The sequence below is a fragment of the Colias eurytheme genome, chromosome 26, assembly GCF_061535395.1.
Source record: "Colias eurytheme isolate Ceu_HAF_F1 chromosome 26, ilColEury1 Martin Lab GWU primary, whole genome shotgun sequence".
NCBI classification, from domain to species: Eukaryota; Metazoa; Arthropoda; class Insecta; order Lepidoptera; family Pieridae; genus Colias; species Colias eurytheme.
In genome coordinates, this window is record NC_143005.1 from 6,212,362 (window position 1) to 6,227,207 (window position 14,846).

A 14,846-nucleotide genomic window follows, 5' to 3' on the forward strand; every position below is an offset into this window, starting at 1 on the left:
ATATTATACAAACACTTATAAATTTAACGATGTTGAGTTTCGTTAAATTAATGATTATTTATTTATTTTTTTCTTTCAGCGCGTTGAAAGTAAAATTTTAAGGTCGTGTTATGGCAATACCGTACCGAGACGGAATAGGCGATAATTTTGGTATCTTTGAGTCAAAGAAGTTTCACTTCTGATATGTGTGGTCGGCAAAGACGCTCTTTTTTTACTCTATAAGATTGTTAAAATTTCCTTTTCTTTTCTTACAAAAACTTGGAAGCGCTACCAAGAGTATAAAGTCATATTGTTTACATACAGTTTGCCTAACAGCATTAAAACTAAATGTTTTCCAGCTTTGAGGTTACTACAGTTAACTTAATAGTTATACTATTCCTTTGATATGTAAATATCTCTCTGTAGACATTTTGTCCGGTATATAAACATAGAAGTTATTGTATCTTCAGCATAAAATGTTTACGAATGAAGTGAATGAATAATATAATAATAATATATTGTCTATGTGACAATAGATATTCCACCCGTGCAATCAGTCAACCCGCAGGACACCTTGTGGCGGGGTGTCGGGGAGTAGCGACCCCGCGGGAACCGAGTGCTCCCGGGGGAGGCCCCTGTCTTCATCTCCGGCTCGCCTTCACCGGCCGGTCGGAGTGAAGCCTGACGAGGACAGGACCCCCACCTCTGGCTTGCCTTAACCGGCCGGCCAGAGTGGAGTCGCGAGAGCTTTTAGCTCGAAGGGTGGATGCGAAGCGTAAGTGGCGAGTGGGCACGTGATGCTGGACCCTCAGGGAGCGCGTGATCGTAGTTTAAAGTCCAGGGACGCCTCTCCACCCTTAGCTGCTCACAATATGTTGCCCCCTTGTCGCACTTTTGCAGTGACTTATTTCGGGGGCCCATACAGTGAGAGGGCGAGTCACCACCTGCCAACATATTTTTACTTTATTTTAGTAGAAAGGCAGGTGCCATAGTTTCCAATAGTTCCCAAATACCGGCCCATTTAACATCCCACTCCATAGCCCAGTTTATTTTGTTTTCCATATCTCGAAATAGTCCTACATCGGCCGCGGACTGCCTAGGACTGTATCTCTATAGTGCAGTCATGGGCAAGCTGCGGCTGGTGTCCCACAACACAGTAAAGTTCTCTATAGGGCCTCTGCGTGTTGGATCCGTGTCCCCACGTAAGCCTTCCAAAGGACCGGGTACCTTCCTTATGATGGTACCCGAGTATTATGGATGAGATACACATAATAATATAAAAAAAATATAATAATAATAATAATAAACATACTTAAAGAAAATATACCAACAGATAGATGCCGCAAATGCCAGAGACAGCCCGAAACCATACAGCACATTACGGGAGCATGCTCTAGTTTAGCACAAAATGATTACACACATCGACACAACCAGGTAGTTCATTATCTTCATCAAAAGTTAGCTGTAAAATATAATTTCAATAAAGGAAAGCTCATACCATATTACAATTATAAACCAAAACCCGTATTAGATAGCCCAACATCTAAAATCTATTTCGACCGCGCTATTCTTACCGATAAAACTATTCATTTTAATAGACCAGATATAACCCTCGTAAATAAAATCACAAAAACTGCTTATCTCATTGACGTCACTGTACCCAACACACACAACATACAAAAATCAATTAGCGAAAAGCTCCACAAATACACCGAACTAAAAGAAGAAATCCTCCGAATTTGGAACCTTAGGACTGTTTACATTATTCCAATAGTTCTGTCATGTACTGGAGTTATCCCAACTAATTTACATCGTAGCCTGAAACTTCTAGATCTACCAAAAAATACATACATTACTATGCAAAAGGCAGCTATATTAAATACCTGTCGTATTGTGCGAAAATTTCTTAGTGACAGCGAAACTACTGTAACCGATATTTAAACCAAACCGTAAGTTACCTAGGGTCTCTTGGCTAAATAGCCCGCGCCCCTAGCAAACAAACCCCTGAAAAGGGAGAAATAAAAGAAAAGAAGAGAAAAATAATAATAATAAGGGCGTAGGGATGTGACGACCCCATCGCCCACGGTTGGAATATCTATTGTCTACGTGACAATAGATATTCCACCCGTGCAATCAGTCAACCCGCAGGACACCTTGTGGCGGGGTGTCGGGGAGTAGCGACCCCGCGGGAACCGAGTGCTCCCGGGGGAGGCCCCTGTCTTCATCTCCGGCTCGCCTTCACCGGCCGGTCGGAGTGAAGCCTGACGAGGACAGGACCCCCGCCTCTGGCTTGCCTTAACCGGCCGGCCAGAGTGGAGTCGCGAGAGCTTTTAGCTCGAAGGGTGGATGCGAAGCGTAAGTGGCGAGTGGGCACGTGATGCTGGACCCTCAGGGAGCGCGTGATCGTAGTTTAAAGTCCAGGGACGCCTCTCCACCCTTAGCTGCTCACAATATGTTGCCCCCTTGTCGCACTATTGCAGCGACTTATTTCGGGGGCCCATACAGTGAGAGGGCGAGTCACCACCTGCCAACAATTTTTTGCTATATCTTAGTAGAAAGGCAGGTGCCATAGTCTTCCATAGTCCTTAATTCCGGTCCATTAACATCCCATTCCATAGCCCAGTTTATTTTATTCCCTTATCTTGCAATAGTCCTACATCGGCCGCGGACTGCCTAGGGCTGTATCTCTATAGTGCAGTCATGGGCAGGCTGCGGCTGGTGTCCCACAACACATTAAAATTCTCGAAAGGGCCTCTGCGTGTTGGATCCGTGTCCCCACGTAAGCCTTCCAAAGATCCGGGTACCGTCCTTCTGGTGGTACCCGAGTATTATGGAACAGAGAAACATAATAATAATAATACTTTTTTTTTCGAGGGTAGGCGCCAAAAAGTCATAACGTATTTTTCTTGCTCTTAAGTGTTTAATAATAAAATAAATTAATTTAACGTACATTTTTATGAAATTACAATCTTAAAATATTCTGTACCTACCAGCTTTAATATCCACTAAAAAATTTCATTTGAATAAACTGCTTAACAACAACTTCACTAGAACATAATATTGATCCAAATCATGGCATCTATAGAATCACTGAAACAGTCCATGGTTGACCTGACAGTCACTTTTAACAAGAGGATGGCAGAATTCCAGAAGAATTTGGTAAATCCAGCCCCTGCAAGCACTGATACATCCACTCAAATTGCTGCCGAGTTCAACACATTCCGTGCATTTGTCACAACATCACTTGATTGCCTGCAGTCCCAATTGGAAATTTTGATGAAGCTATATGATCAACAAGAAACAAGAAGTAGACGCAAAATGTTACTCATTCACGGTGTTCCTGAAAAGAGTCAAGAGAATCCGTCAGTTCTTGTGTGTGATCTTATCTCCAAGCACTTCAAACTTCCAAATTTCTCTGAAGAGTCCATAAATCGTTGCCATCGTTTGGGTCGAATGCAGGAGAGTAAACCTAGACCAATCATTTTAAAGCTAAGTGATGTGAAACTCCGAGATAAGTTGTGGTCAAATAAAATCTCCTTAAAAGGCTCGGGTATAACTCTATCTGAGTTTCTGACCAAGCAACGTCACAATGCTTTTATGTCTGCTCGTAAGCGTTTCGGTATCGATAAGTGCTGGACTAGAGACGGCTGCATTTTCATAATTGGACCAAATGGCTCCCGCTACCGAGCAACCTGCATTGCAGATGTTGATGCAATATCCGTTCCTGATGCTGCTTGTTCTACATCTTCTGTTCCAGCTAGTGGGAATCATACGAAAGATGACAAGATTGTAGGCTCTAGACCAAAAAGACTGCAAAAAGTGAAATAATGTGTAATTTTACTTTGTTATTGTTGTGGCTTTGTAAGTATGTCATACTACACTTTTTATTTAATCTTTTCGACGATTACCTTGTTATTTACTTTCTTATATTATATTCCATATATATAAACTTTCTCTAAATAACATTAATTGTAAATTTATACATAAAAGTAAGGTAAATCTAAAATTAACAACAATAAACAACCTTCAAAGTTATAATTATTTTTCTTATGTCACTTAGTTGTCAAGTCAATGTCAAAATCTGTCAAAGAGTAGTTTTTAGTCGTGTTGATACTAAGACTTTGGTTCAATTAATTGTTAAAATTAAAAATTATGTTCTGCCTTGTTTTTGTATAGATATTGTAATGATTTGGTTTGTCAAGCGTTTATTATGTAATAATTTCATTTTATTTTGCTGGAGGGTACAGGATAAATGCATAGTACAACTTCGTTTATTTACTATAATTTATATATTATTCATTTATTATATTTTTTATAGGTATATATTATATTTATATATATATATTTTTTTCTTATTTATAATTATTTTAAAGAATGTCTTTTAGCGATATAAATAGTAGCTCTGATGAATTCCATTTCCTCGTCTGGTAGCTCGTGCAGTAACGATAATTTTTACGATGCATCTTTTCCTTCTATTAATTCCTCAATTTCTTCCGAATTCTCCTCTTATCCTCAAAATTTCAACGTAGTTCACATAAACGCTCAGAGCATTCCGGCGCACTTTCCTGATATGTTGATCTCTTTTGACTGCACTAATCTCCACGCTATCTTGGTGTCCGAGTCTTGGCTCAAACCTAGTCTTCCTTCTTCCTTCTATCATCTTCCTGGCTTTCACTTAATTCGTAACGACCGTGTCGGAAGGGGTGGTGGGGGTGTGGCTATTTACTTACGATCGCACATTCCTTTCACTATTATTAGCTCTTCACCTCAGCCTCCTCCATCCGATGCGGCGGAACATCTTCTCATCGAAATTTCCCTCCTTCACACAAAAGTTCTTCTGGGTGTTTTCTATAGTCCCTCTGTAACCACTAATTTCTTCAACAACTTTGAAAACACTCTTGACGAGCACATCCCTCTATATACTCATGTAATTTTGATGGGAGATTTTAATACATGTTTATTACGAAAAGATTCGCGTAGCTCTAAACTCCTTTCTATCACTGACTCCTTTAATTTACATTGTCTATCCTCAAAAGCAACACACTTCTTCCCAAACTCTACTCCTTCTCTTTTAGATTTAATGTTTGTCTCAGCACCTAATCTGGTTCCTAAGCACGGGCAATTCCCAGCCGTCTCCTTCTCCTATCACGACCTTATTTTCCTCTCCTACAACATCCAGTTGCCCCGTGCAAAAAAAGTAACTGTCCTGCGTCGTAACTTTGGTGGTGTGGACAAAGAGCGACTTTGTGATGATGCCCGCAATATTAATTGGATGCCTGTCTTAAACGCTGAATCGATTGACGACAAGGTTCAGAACTTTAGTCTCCTTATAACTCAGTTATACGATAGGCATGCACCACTTAGGCCAGTAAAATTAAAGCAAGCTCCTTCACCTTGGCTTACACCCGAAATCCGACTTTTGATAAAGAAAAAAAATCGTGCAAAAGCTAAACTGAGATCCTGTAAGTCTGATGATAAACGTGAAAAATACAAGAAAATACGAAATCACTGCAACACTATGTGTAGAGATGCACAACGACGCCATATCCACGAATCGGTCGAAAACGGCGACCCCCAAAATATTTGGAAATTTCTTAAATCATTAGGAGTTGGGAAAAATAGTAATCATCAATTCCCATCCGACCTCAATCTTAATGATCTTAATAACTTCTTCTGTTCATACAGTCCTATTCCTAATTTTAGTAGCCAAACCTGCATAAATCAAATCTCTAGCCTTCCAACTCCTAACTATCCTCCGTTTACTTTTACTCAATTTGCCGTTGGTGATGTTAAGAAGATTATCTTGTCCATAACTTCGAAGGCCGTTGGCACTGACCGCATTTGCCGTAACATGATCATCCCAATCCTTGATATAATTGTTTCCATCATTACTCACATCCTCAACTTTTCCATTACGTCCCACAGCTTCCCGTCCATCTGGAAAGATGCTCATGTCATCCCCCTACCTAAAAAAAACAATCCAACATCCTTCAATGAGTATCGTCCTATCTCTATCCTACCTCTTCTGTCCAAAGTACTGGAACGCTTAATTCATAAACAGTTGAGCCAGTTCTTGTACAGTCACAACATCCTAAGTCCTTACCAGTCCGGTTTCCGCCCTGGTCATAGCACGGTAACTGCCCTAGTCAAAGTCGCCGATGATATTCGTTTAAGTATGGACAAGCAGCATCTCACAGTTCTAACATTGTTAGACTTCAGTCAAGCTTTTAACTCCGTTGACTTTGAAATCCTGTTGAGTTTGCTAAAATCTATTAATATCTCTCCTCCGGCAATTGATTGGTTTCGTAGTTACCTGATTGGTCGTCGGCAGCGTATTATGAATGATGATCAATATTCATCGTGGTGTAATCTCGTTGCTGGTGTACCACAGGGTGGCGTGTTGTCTCCACTCCTTTTTGCCATTTTCATAAATTCTTTGACTCCTCATATAACGTCTCTCTACCATATGTATGCAGATGATCTTCAAATTTACACTCACTCAGACGCAGGGTCTCTGCCGGAGGCTATCAGAGCGACCAACACTGATTTAGCTTCCATCAGTAAGTGGAGTACACTTTTTGGAATTCAGATCAACCCACGCAAAAGTCAAGTCATTATAATTGGAAGTCCACAACTCCGCTCAAAAATAAGCTGGGCCGATTTACCCCCTGTGCACTTGAATGGAATTGTCATACCCTATAGTTCTGAAGTAAAAAATCTAGGCATAACTTTCGACGAGGTGTTATCATGGGTGCCTCAAGTCAAAGCAGTTAGTAAAAGAGTATTTGCTGCCGCAAACTCTTTGAAGCGCTTGAGTCGTTTCTTGCCTATACCCACCAAAGTTATGCTAGCTCAATCCCTTCTCCTTCCCCTTTTAGACTACGCGGACTCTTGCTACACGAACCTGAGCGAAGATCAGCTCAATAAACTTGAACGATTGCAAAATTTCTGCATCAGATTTATATATGGTCTACGTAAATTTGATCACGTGTCAGAATTTCGCAAGAAGCTCAAGTGGCTACCTATACGCCTGCGTCGGAATGCTCACACTCTCCATCTCCTCTATTCCATTCTTTTTCATCCCAGTACTCCCTCCTACTTGAAATCCAATTTCCATTACCTTGCTTCTGAATCCTATACTCTCCGATCCTCTAATAACTTTCTACTCCGTTTTCCTGTGCATGGTAGTAAATTATTCGGTACATCGTTTACTGTATCGGGTATCCGTTTATGGAATGCCCTTCCTGAAACGATTCGTGGCGCCCAGACGATAAGATCCTTTAAAAAAATGCTTAAAGACTACTATCTATCTATATAAATATTGTATGTATATTGTATATTTTGTATAGTATGTATATATAGTATGTATGTTATCTATTTATAGTGAAGTATTTATATATTGTAATCTTATGTATAATTATGTTTATGCATTTTATATGTATAGAAATATAAGTAATTTTTATATATAAATTTATGTTGTATTTATAAATTATGTGTGACGTTGTGCTTTATTTTTATTTTATTATTATTATTTTTTTTTTTTCTTCAAATTAATTATTTTAAATTTATTAGTTATTTGGCTTCCTAGCCTTTGGTATAATATTATGCTCTGTCCTTTACCTGAAGGTTGCCTGGCAGAGATGGCTTAGAGCCATAAGGCCGCCTTTTGTACATTTAAATCCATTAAGATATTATAAAATAAGATTAAACCTAATGTACAATAAAGAATAAATAAATAAATAAATAAATATAGTATTGCCGTTCAAAAGAAACCGTTCTAAAAAAAGTTATAGAGAAATGCAAAACCAGAAATTTTGTTAAAGTTTAAACATCGTAGATTAATGAAAATTAATAGTTTTCTACACTTTATCCGTTGTTTTAAATAGTATTAACATAGATAAATTAGGGAAAAACGATGCCGTACATTTTTGTGCAGACCACATCTTTTAGGCTGATGAAAGCGACGAAAGCTACAATTTTAAGGGTGCTTTATGGCCATTTGATACAGTACGGCATTAACATATTCTTACCCAACTACGGCAAAGCAAAAGGAGGGTTATGGTTGTTTACAGGTCATGTATGTATGTTCATCTATTCCCTCGCAACTTCTAAACTACTTATCAGAATTCGACAAATGACATATCATTAGAAGCGTCTGAATTGTTCACTGGATAACCAGCGACCAGCTAGCTAAAGGCTATATGGGGTTTCACAAAATCTAATGTGGCGCCCTCTAGCGGACAAAACAAACAGAGTAAAAAAATAAAGTTAAGATAAATATGCAGTGTTTGGTATCATTTGAAAGCGCTTTACTTGTACATTTTGAATATGTATATATTACTAGCATTTGCTTGTGACTTTACCTGTATTCATGGACTGATTGCATATAATTCACATCTTTTCGTTCATAGCTTTTTTATTAGTTCATCAATTTAACGGAGTCCATTCCACCTGACTCCGACTTTCCAAGGTGATAATTTACCACCTCGAGCTTCTTAATATTAATGTATATTTATATTTTATTATAAAAATATAAAGCAAACATTTCGTTATATGGATTTTTTTCTTTTTCAGATTTTTCCCCTTTGAACCAACGAAAATGTACGGCACATGAAAAAATATTATCTATGCATAAAATACTTTAAAAATAAATTTATTTCGTGTTGTGTCAAATGACCCCCTGGAGTGGGGAAAGAGAGGGGATTACAACTCTCGATTTTTTCCCCTTGTCCCCATGATTTTTGTACGGCGTTGCGGAATAATGGATTAAAAGCAGCATAGCAATAGTATGACACAGATGCCGTACATGGTCAAATGACCAAATTTACCCCCGGTAACTCTCGGAAATTAAATAAAAATTTCGACTTGGTGGACCACCATTTTTGTACGGCACTGAGCGGTTTCTTATTATTTTTAATGGATCTATCGATGGTTAAGAATGCCGTACAAAAATATATGACCAAAATTTACCGAGTCTACCTGTACTTTTCAATTCTCATCTGCACTCAGTTGGACAGCTTACAAGTGACGGCATAGTGATGAATCTTATTATTTTTTGCTCTGCTATCGTTCTAGATATGTCCCCTGGTGGTTCATTTGACCCATATTTTTGTCCTATGCGGGCTTGTAGTCTATTAAGCGAACGAGCTTAATCTAATATATCTATTATTGGATTATAAAGTTGTTGTGGTCTTGAGAATGTTGTTACGTATTAACTCGGAAAAAATGTGTTTTTTGTTGCACCGGTTGTTTTATAGTCTGATGCAGTTTCAAGAGACAAAGTTAAATATATTCAAAAGGTCATCGCTGATATCAATTAAACAGATTTAGACAAGATTTAAACTCAGAAGTCTTATTTTAATCAACTATCTATTGAATACAATTGTAAGAATTTTAAAGACGATTAAAGGCAAAATAAAAAGGAGAAAGACGATCGAAATTATTTTATTTTGATTAAATATAACTTTCTTTACTTTACACTATTCTCGAATATAATTAAACACCTTTGTTTCTGATTTAAATTTTAGAATTAAAGAAAGGGGAAATTAATCTGTTGTAGATATTTTTTATATTACCTTATATTACCTACAATCTTCAGTCTGTAGAGCCTTCTAATAATAAGGACGAAAATTATTATTACTAAAGTTTAATTTTGCAAATTACAATATATTAGGTAGGTAGGATATAGGTTGAATTCGTGTCATTAACCTATCATTTAAGATAGTTAGACGATGTTCTCTGAAAGTTGTTATACAATATATAATAATACTGAAAGGGATACTTCCACGAGTCGTTTAATTTTATCAGCACACATATAAGTTTACTCCATGTCCCGTTAGAAAATGAATTTACGACGGTCCAACCTTCCATATTGAACTACGTAACTGGGTAATGGCTTGGTTATATTTTTGCCTATTAGCCAGTTTACAAAGTTTTTAAGTGATTTTACATAAATATAAACTGTTCCACAATGACACTAAGTTCTCCTCGGCTGAAAACTTGTAGTTTCGGATATAATATCTTGCTTTTACCATCGATTAGATCCCAGAGTCTAATTTTGTTTTTTAATAACCGACAATATTGAATTACTTGACGGCAATAATAACACAATGAAGGCTTACAAAACCATATTAAAATATTATCGTCGTTAGCAGTAGTCGAGGTGAACTGTTTACAACTTATCTCCTAGAAAATATCTACAAGTCGTAACCGTAATAATATTAATAACGAAAATCGGCTCCTCAAATGTGAAATTTTTTTGTATTTGCTGGCCCAGACATGGCTACTTATTTATAGCTTTTCACATTTTTGTTGATTTCACGAGTTTGCTCGAACATCACAACCCAATATAAAGATAATTTGCGATAGGATAGTTTCTTCGGAAAATACATTTAGTTTATATGTACGATAGCTCGTGGCTTCCATTTGGTTGCACAAAAGGTTAACCAAGAAGGTCACCTTATGTTATATAGTAGCTATCGTTATTTGTTACAATTTAAAATGTTTCTAATAATAATTATATAAAGATGTTGTCCTTGATTTGATAATTTGTTGCTCCCACGGGTAAGCTGTTGATTATCTGTTTCAAATGAGATTCCAATCATTTTCATTTCTATATTCTGCTGATATGAATATTACACTTTTACACATATTACCTACAAGTACGTTTTCTTATCTCTATATATTTTCAAGTAGCGTGGTAGCGGTCTTTCATGTCCCACTGGTTTCAGTTTCATAGAGCAGGATCAATTCAATTAAAAAAGAACTTTAAAATATTAGAAATAATCTTAAAAGGTCTTTAATCATCAGCTCATATTACAATAGTAAAATATATAATTTCTGTGAATTGCAATTGAGATATTGTGAAGGATTTCTAGGATTTAAAAGAACGTTGAAGACCCCTTGAAAAGGTAAAGAGTCAGCATTTCTAAATATCTTATTAGCGTCTCTTCAACATTTATAATGAAATAATATGCTATCATCCTTCATTTAAAAGGACTCAAATAATTCCCTGCAAAAAGGTACGCTGCCTCTGAAAAAATACGACGAGCGAAAACATACTCTGTCTATTTACTTTAAGGTACATTTTTCAAATAAAGTGTTTCACTGAAACGTGTTTATCTATGTAAAGAAATTGAAATCTCCACGAGACTTGATTGTCGTAGGTACACAGATACTTCTTTTGAGATAACGAGCTGATACTACATGTTTTCCTTTTTATTATTTATTTGGAAATACATACAATTTTATTATACAGTTTGATATAAATAATACCTAATTGAATAATTGTATCCTTTATTTTGATTTTTGTAGCGTTGATTCCGGTAAACAGTTTTTATTCGTGAGAAATCATTTAATCATTTAATACACAAATCTGGTTGAATATTTGTTGGTTATGAATTCGTATATTTTGATTATTTAAAAATTTGATACCTATTTATTGTCAGCGGATTTTAATCGCGATTTTATCGGTAACGTTTCTTAAGTTTAAATCTATATAGTTATCCCTATCATATTCAATTATGTTTATATACTAAATATCTACACCGTTTTAACTCCATAATCCAATTAACAAATTCGGTGGAATTCCTTAAGGATGTCACTTCCATGAATAGCTGTTGTCGACCCGGTCCCCGACCCTCGTATAAAATTCTTGAAAACATCTGTCGAAAGATTGTTATTGCATACTTTGGGCACAGATAATTGGTATACTTCTTTAGGATAACGCTTATTTTATTCACAGATCTCTGGAAATAATATATATCGAAGACATCTATTTAAGGGTTTAAAATCGGATCTTTATTTATAATTAACGGTTAGATAACTAGGTTTTAAAAATTGAAGCTATCGTTTAAGATTATGTTTTCATAGACAAAATGCTCACATTAGAGAAGCGGTATATGCCGGCTGCGCGAAGCTACAGAAGAAAACATGGATTTTCAGGAAAAAATTAGCAAAAAATTTTTGACGTAGGTAATTTTGTTGTTTAAGTATTTTTTACGTGATCAGTGTATGCAAAAGTAAAAGTCCCTTCGCGCTTAGTATATCAATAGTGGGACACCCTGTATATCGATACCAGAAGCTGTGTTTCAAATATAATTTATATCCTTCTTCCGTCATCACAAACAAATTTCAAGCACTTCCTGTATCACGACCGTTTAATACTGATAAAACTAAATTGAATATTAAAGCATGAGATAAAATATTTTACAAAGGTTTCGTTTCCGTGTTACTTGTATAAGTGAGCATTTTAACATGATATTACTAAAACGTTAAAAGGGTCTTTATTCTGGAAACCAGATAGGGAAAAGTACTTTTAGTTTGGGAAACCAAGCTATACTAGAGGACCCTTCTGGCTAATCAAAAACAACATCAAATAGAGCTAAGTTTAAATTCCTCTTAAAGGTAATATGAATTTGTAAATCTTTGAGTCAAATATTGTAAGATGAAACGGACGCTTGGAAATGTGTTTTGCTTTCCATTTTACCTTAATTATTTAACAATAACAATATTTCAATTAACTTGACAGTTCCTTTGATTAATTTATTATCAACAGCTTATTGAATACCAACACTGAATCTGTTTTATAAGCTGTCCGTTGTCCTTCAATATTAAATCTAAATAAATATTTTAATACAAAATTGAATGCTCTAGAATGAAAAGATTCTCATCAGAAATGTAATATGGGTAGGTAATCATTTTGTAGGAGTTTTAATAAAATACAAATAATTCGTAGATTAACCTCCCACATTCATAATATGAAAAAAAAAATGTGTGCACACGTAAGAAGTGAAACTTCTTTATGACCTTATTTTTCAAAAAATAATTTACAATATGCAACTTTACAGAAATACGTCAATCACGCGTGGTAGGGATAAAAACAAGATGGCGCGTAACGGAAAAATGTCACGCGTAACGAAAAAATGTTACACTAAATTTTTTTCCAACCCCGATAAAGAAGTTTCACTTCAAAAAACATCCTTGTATCTTGGCATTAATATTACGTTATAATTATTATTTCCTTTACTATGTAAGTCGATCAAAAATCTAGGCTTATGATGTAATCAATAAGATGTTGTTCAATATTATTCATGGTGAATCGCACTGTATAGTTTAGTCATATATCACGGTGTTCCATATCCAAAAGTTTTTATCTTCGGCAATCATTCGGCAATAATAACATTAGTATGTATTAACTTCACTTACCAAGAAATCAGAATTCAGAAATTGGGGACATTGCCTTATAAATAACTAGACATCGGATTATATGCACTAACAAAATGCCAAAATATGCATGCAAATATGCACTAAAAAAGGCCGAAATATGCACTAAAAACGACTGATATGCCTAAAATATGCACAATACAAAATCAAAAAACCTTTATTATTTTTATATATTTAAATCAAAGATTGTACAAAAACAGTGAAATTTTCTTGAAATTAAGTATAGTTTTTGTGCCAATATACAATTAAGCATTTTTACCAAATTTTCGAGCGCAAATTTGTGACGTTTATCACCCGCGAGCCCAGTGTTGCCACTTTAGACTTTTCCGGGCTAAATCTAGCCCTTTTTTGGAATTCAACCCGTGTTTTAAGTTTTTAGCCCCAAAAGGGTAATCTAGCCCTATTTTGAATGGCTCATAATTTACTTAAAATGGAGCCCATTTTGTAATTTTTTGCCATTTTACCATGCCAAAATAGGGTTTTTTTTACTCGCTGAGCGTTCTGATTGGCTAATAAAGGTTAGTCGACCAATCAAAACTCCCGCTACTTAACGAAATATGCACGATTGGGGAAAAAGGCTAAAATATGCACTAACGCCGTAATTGGAGAGTTTTATGCATTTGCATATGCAAATATGCAAATGCATATAATCCGATGTCTATAAATAACCATATAAATATGAAGGCACTAGAAGCAAACAACCTCCAAATAGTACCTATGTGCAATTATGTGAATATTAAATGCCCTTATATTGAAACGAAATAATAGTAATTTTTCATGACGATATTGATGATACGATAAACTTTTAATAAACCAGCCAAATACGCGAAAAAATCTTAAGACAATAGTTATTGAAATTTATTCAAATTAGACCAATTTTATGACTTCTATATCGTGTTTAATTACGTAAAAACGTCTCTATTTATTAAAAATATAAACATTCAAATAAAATTGTCTCCTCTACTTTCCAATCCGCGGTGTTGATACCGAACCTAGAATAATACATAACAAATAATGATAATATAACAATAACGCAATGTATTAATATTTAAGCTATAATTTTACAAAAAATTTCAAAATAACTCTTATCCTCTGTGTAAACAACTGTGTGAGACGAAATTACAGAAGATATATAAACTGCCTCTAAAACTATTCAGTGAACTAGGTTAACTTATCACATCGTCACTAAGTCCCAAAAGTTTTGGACTTGACATTCCGGTTTCCATAAATTGTCTTGTTTGTCAGGCTTTGAATTACTTATGATTAATTAAAATAACATTTTCAGATGACAATTTTACAGCATAAAATTGTATACTTACAGTAATTTATTTACAATTCATTTACAAAAGTTCAACTGATCAAAAAAAGTTTTATTTTAAAAGAATAAGAAAGTTTTATCGAATTGTATATTGCTTTTCTAGCGTTAGCTATTATTAAGTATTCTGTGCTTTTACTCGAATACTATGCGTATCACGTGTCTTGTCATAATATATCTAATAGCTCCTAATATAAATATAGGTGAATTTGTCTAAAACTCTAAACTATAAACTGTAGGTAAAACCGCAACCTAGAGAACGCTAAGAACGCTTAGAACATTATAGTTAAAATCGTCTCACTTATAGAAATTACATAATCTATAGGAT